Source organism: Ursus maritimus, unplaced genomic scaffold, assembly GCF_017311325.1.
Source record: "Ursus maritimus isolate PB19 unplaced genomic scaffold, ASM1731132v1 scaffold_19, whole genome shotgun sequence".
Classification (NCBI taxonomy): domain Eukaryota; kingdom Metazoa; phylum Chordata; class Mammalia; order Carnivora; family Ursidae; genus Ursus; species Ursus maritimus.
The window spans coordinates 46,149,093-46,154,057 of record NW_024424341.1 but is presented as its reverse complement, the minus strand read 5'-3'; the positions used below and the strand labels follow the sequence as shown (position 1 = coordinate 46,154,057).

General features: G+C 51.5%; 1 pseudogene; it reads left to right on the top strand.

Annotated features, from left to right (window-relative positions):
* The window catches only part of LOC121103530, a 1,722-nt pseudogene extending 801 nt beyond the window's left edge, over positions 1 to 921 (top strand).
* The last annotated feature ends 4,044 nt before the right edge of the window (positions 922 to 4,965 follow it).

The following is a 4,965-nucleotide window of genomic DNA, read 5'->3' as shown; positions in this document are numbered from 1 at the left end:
GCGCTCTTCCGCATGGGCGCGGCGCTCTTCCGCATGGGCGCGGCGCTCTTCCGCATGGGCGCGGCGCCCGCCGTGTGCTGGATGGTGTGCACCTGTCTGCGGCTGCAGGGCTGCAGATGCACCAGGGCGAGGACCCCCGTCCCCCCTGCCAGACCGCCACGGCGCTGCTGCTGCGCTTCCTCTGCAGCCGGTTCGCGCCCGCGCGGGGCAGCTGCCCGGGGCCTGGCCTCGCCGCTGCGCTGCGCGCCCTGTGCCGGCTGGCAGCCGCGGGCGTGTGGGCGCAGAGCGCCCTGTGTGATGCGCACGACCTGCGCCGGCTGCGCGCGCACGAGTCTAACGTGCGCCCTTTCCTGGACAGGGGCTTCTTCTAGAAGGGCCGAGACTGCCAGGGCTGCTACTGCTTCGTCCACCCGAGCGTCCAGCAGTTCCTGGCCGCCGCGTTCTACGTTCCGCGGGGCGAGGACGGCCAAGACGCGGGGAAACCCGGCTGGGACATCGGGGGTGTGCAGAGGCTGCTCTCCAAGGAAGAAGGACTCAAGAACCCCCACCTGGCCCCCGTTCGGCCTCGCCAATGAAAAGAGGGCCAGGGAGCTAGGGACGACCTTTGGCTGCCCGGTGTCCACAGTGGTCAAGCAGGAGCTACTGGAATGCAGAGTAAGGTCCACCCAGAACAGACCCTTCTCCTCGGTGCCCGACGTGAAGGAGACTTTGTACTATCTCTGCAAATCCCAGGAGGAGCCGCTTGTGAAGGAGGCCATGGCCCAGGTCACCGAAGTGTCCCTGCATTTGCAAGATCCCTCGGACATCGTGCACGCATCCTTCTGCCTCAAGCACTGTGAAAACTTGCAGAAAATGTGGCTGCGGGTAGAAAAAGGGATGTTCCTGGAGAACGATGCTGCATGGGCTCAGGCTGACGGGTAAGGACCTGCCCTGTTCACTCTGTTAGTACCCCCTCTCCAGCCTTGTCCCCTGCTCCATTAGGGACAGGGCAGAGTGTCCTGCTCCCTGTGGCTTAGGGTCAGAATTTTCTCCTTACCAGAATTTCTTCTGCCAGCTTAAGGCGGGGACATGATGTTCAGATCAAGGATGTGGGTCTTTGGAACCCGACCTTGTTTTGAGACGTGTTTCCTTTTTTCTTTAGCTGAGTGATTTTTGCAAATGGCTCGACCTTATTTCAGTCCTCATGTTGGTTGTCTAGGTTGCCCATTTGTATGGGACGGTCCCATCTGGCATGACAGATGGAAAGCATTAAAGATGTGAAGTCGGAGGTTGATTCAACAAGGTTTCTGAAAGCTTCCCCCCGTCCGTGATCATGGGTAATTCGCCTAACACAAGTGACACAATGAGATGACCCCAGTCAGTCCTGAGGCTTTTATTCTTGATGTAGGCTCACGGAACATCAGCTGAGCTCAGAGCGAGTTTCCGAATACTGTTTATCACCTGGTGGCTCCGTGTCATCGTCCACGTTGAGGTGAAGATCTTGGTTTCAGAAAAGGGTGCTTGAGCAGGATTAGAGCTCCAGTCTGCTGGCTTATGAAGTCCCCCGTCACAATCCAAGGTCACTGCTCACGGTCCCATGTCGGGGCCCCCCACATACTGATATTTATCTTATCAGCTTGCCTCTTCCTCAACCCTAGGTTGTCATCTGAAATCAGTATCTGAAATCCTCATGCATATTCATGGGCCCAGAATAAAACGCCCTCCTTGCTTTCCTGTTGGAGACGTCTGTTTCACACATTCCCTTAACTTTCCCTCACATTCCTTCCGCATTTAGCAGAGAGCCACGAACCCGAGTCACCCCAGGGGTGTCAGGACCATGACAGCTGGTCATGAACATTGCTTGACCTCACAGATCACCAGCAGTCCACAGACCTTCTCCGTTCGTCCATATCCTGATTTTGTTTCTTCTCTCATCCAGTGTTCACGCAGGCCCACGGGCTGGTTTCCCTAAATCTATCTCTGCAGGCGGGTCCTCAAAGAGCTGCTTTGAATGAAAATGAGATTGCACGAATAGCCTTCTCTGTCCCATCCAAGATCCCAAGTCAAAATAGTCTCTTTCCTTTTTCTTTTTAGCCTTGGTCTGGTTAAAACCAGCCATGGTGCCAGCGTTAACATGGCAGGTAATTAACCATAGTTGGGCTGCTTGGTTCTTGGAGCCCCCCCACCCCTGTCTGAGAAGAAGGCAATGGGTGTCTTCAGGTGTGATTATGATCATTCTGATCTGAAACACAAACTGATGCTTTTCACGAAAGTTCCTTTCAGGTCATCTTGCCACTGTCCCTTCTGTCCTTGTCACAGCAGCCCCATAGCATTGCTGGTCTGTAGCTCCTGGGATACTCAGATCACGAGATGCCTTCGGTCAGATCACTTCCTCTGGAGCAGGGTGGTAGGGAGCCCGTGGTCTACGCAGTGGCTTGACTGTCTTACCTTGCTAAGACCGTTGCACTTACCCTGAAGTCACAAACTAGGTTTATAAAGGCTTGTCCTCCTCGTGTTGCTTCAAGTTCTCCAATGAGGTCATTAAATATGTCTTTCATGGAGGCAAGCAGCGCTAATAAAACCAGAGGTATAACCTCGTCTTAAAACAGCCAGGGACGCTAGAGCTGACAGAGTCTAAGTTCTGTCTGGCTTCTTTTTTCTTCCCCTATTTCAAACCACAACATGTCTACCTTGCGTAGGACCTGCAATTCAGTCAAGTCTACTAATGAGGCTTCTTGCCTTTAGAAACTGCTCGTCTCTTCTCCGGGCTCTTTTGCATCCTAGGAAGATATTCACATTGACCCAAGTATAGTTACTCTTCCATTAGTGCCTTTGGAAGAACATCCCCGAAACACGGTCTTGGGCCATTCTGCAGAAGGAAGGACAATTGTCCTTCAGAAGACAGAGTGACAGGAGTGGCCAGCCTCACAAGGCTTAGCAGCAGAGTGGAAATAAGAAGTTATTTATTCAGATAAATTTTTATGCTCTGGAAACCGGCTGCCTTGAGTGAAATCAGCTGAGCCCAGTTACAGGCTGGGGGATAGACAGTGGCGGTGGGTGACATGGGTGCTGGGACCGCCTTCTCTGGCTCTGAGTTCTGTCTGTTATAGCTGTTCCTGTGTGATGACCTGGGCGAGTCAGATACTTCCTGTGCTTCCAGTACCTTCAAGTAGCTACGGTACCAGCTTCAAAGCCGTGTGTTGCAAATGCCTCATTCTGATGTTGTTCAGGGTGCCGAGCACGGACCAGCTCGAATTCCAGCTGCTGCTTTCATTTACCTTTTGCTCTATTGTTATATTTCTCTTGCTGGTCACTCTTTTTTTTTTTAAAGATTTTATTTATTTATTTGACAGAGATAGAGACAGCCAGCGAGAGAGGGAACACAAGCAGGGGGAGTGGGAGAGGAAGAAGCAGGCTCATAGCGGAGGAGCCTGATGTGGGGCTCGATCCCAGAACGCCGGGATCACGCCCTGAGCCGAAGGCAGACGCTTAACCGCTGTGCCACCCAGACGCCCCAAGAATAGATTTTTTTTTATTGCAGTGTAGTTAACACAGTATTGCGTAAATTTCAGGTACGCAATAAAATGACTCAACACTTCATACAACGCCCCGTGCTCATCCGACAAGTGTGGTCCTCCATCGCCGTCCCTGTTTCTCCCAGTCCCCCACCCACCTCCCCTCTGGTGACCATTGGTTTGTTCCCTTCTAGTTAAGAGTCTTTTTAAAAGAACAGATCTTACATTTTCTCACCAAAACAAGGAATTATGTGTCGGGAGGGAGGTGTTTGCTAACTGCACAGTGGCAATCATCTTGCAGTATAGAAACGTGCCAAATCAACACATTTCACACCTTCAACTTACACGATGTTTTATGTCAATTATATCTCCATAAAGATTAAAGAAAATCTCCAGAAGCTTCTACTTTTCAATAGTAAAAAAGTTCTCGCAGCAAGTCAAGTGTTCTCACATTAAAGATGGTAACTGTGTGAGCTGACAGATGTGTTGATTAACTCGATTGTGGGGATCATTTCACAGGGTGTCCGTATATTACATCACATGGTACGCCTCGAGTGTTGCAATTTTTATTTGTCAAGCTCACGTCAGTCAAGCTGAGGGAGAAGATTCACTAGAATGGTTAAAGGAATAGCCTCTAGTCTAGGTCATCCAAAGGCCACCTGAGGACCATGTGAAGGATGCAACACTTAAGGCATCAAGGAGGAGTGGGGACCCCCGCTCCCAGCCTCCAGAAACGTAGGAATTCAACACTGCAGAAAGTGTCACCTCCATGAACGGATAAACGGCTTCAGCTCCGTTCTGTCTCATGATCCTGTGAGTTAGGCACCATCACTCAGCCGTACACGAATCTGGACCCTGACCTGTGAGGGACTCTAAGATGGCAGCTAGTTTTCTGGCCTCTGCAGCTCCAGAAGATAAGGCCGAGCCGTGGTGTCCAGCATCTACGTGGTAGGAATGCTTGACGCTTCGAGAATCCCGACACCCGGGCTGTACCGCAGACCCCTGAAATCAGGATCCCCACAAGACCCAGACAACAGTATCTGTAAAGCTCCCAGCGTGACAGCGGTTGACACTCAAGGACGCCAACTGAACAAGTCCTACAGCTCGCAGAGAGGGAGACCTCTGGTCGTTAGAATTCGTGGCTGGTGCCCGTGTGCAGGAGGGTGGCAATGTTCATGATGATGGCCGGGGGCTCTCTTACCCACACCCCGTACTGGTGTAGGGAAGTGTCTAGTGAGCCTTGATTTCCTGATGGTAGACTCTCGTTACACGTTCTAGGAAATGGAGTTGGTTGTATCCGTCAGAAGAGTTGGCTGTGATAACGAGATATGTTTGCATGTTATTCAGCGTGCCAGGAAGTATGCTGAATATTTGATGTTAGGTTTAGCCTCTTCTAAATCCTGGGGAACACTTAAATACGTGACCTAATCTCGTGTGTGTGTGTGTGTGTGTGTGTGTGTGTGTCTGCGTA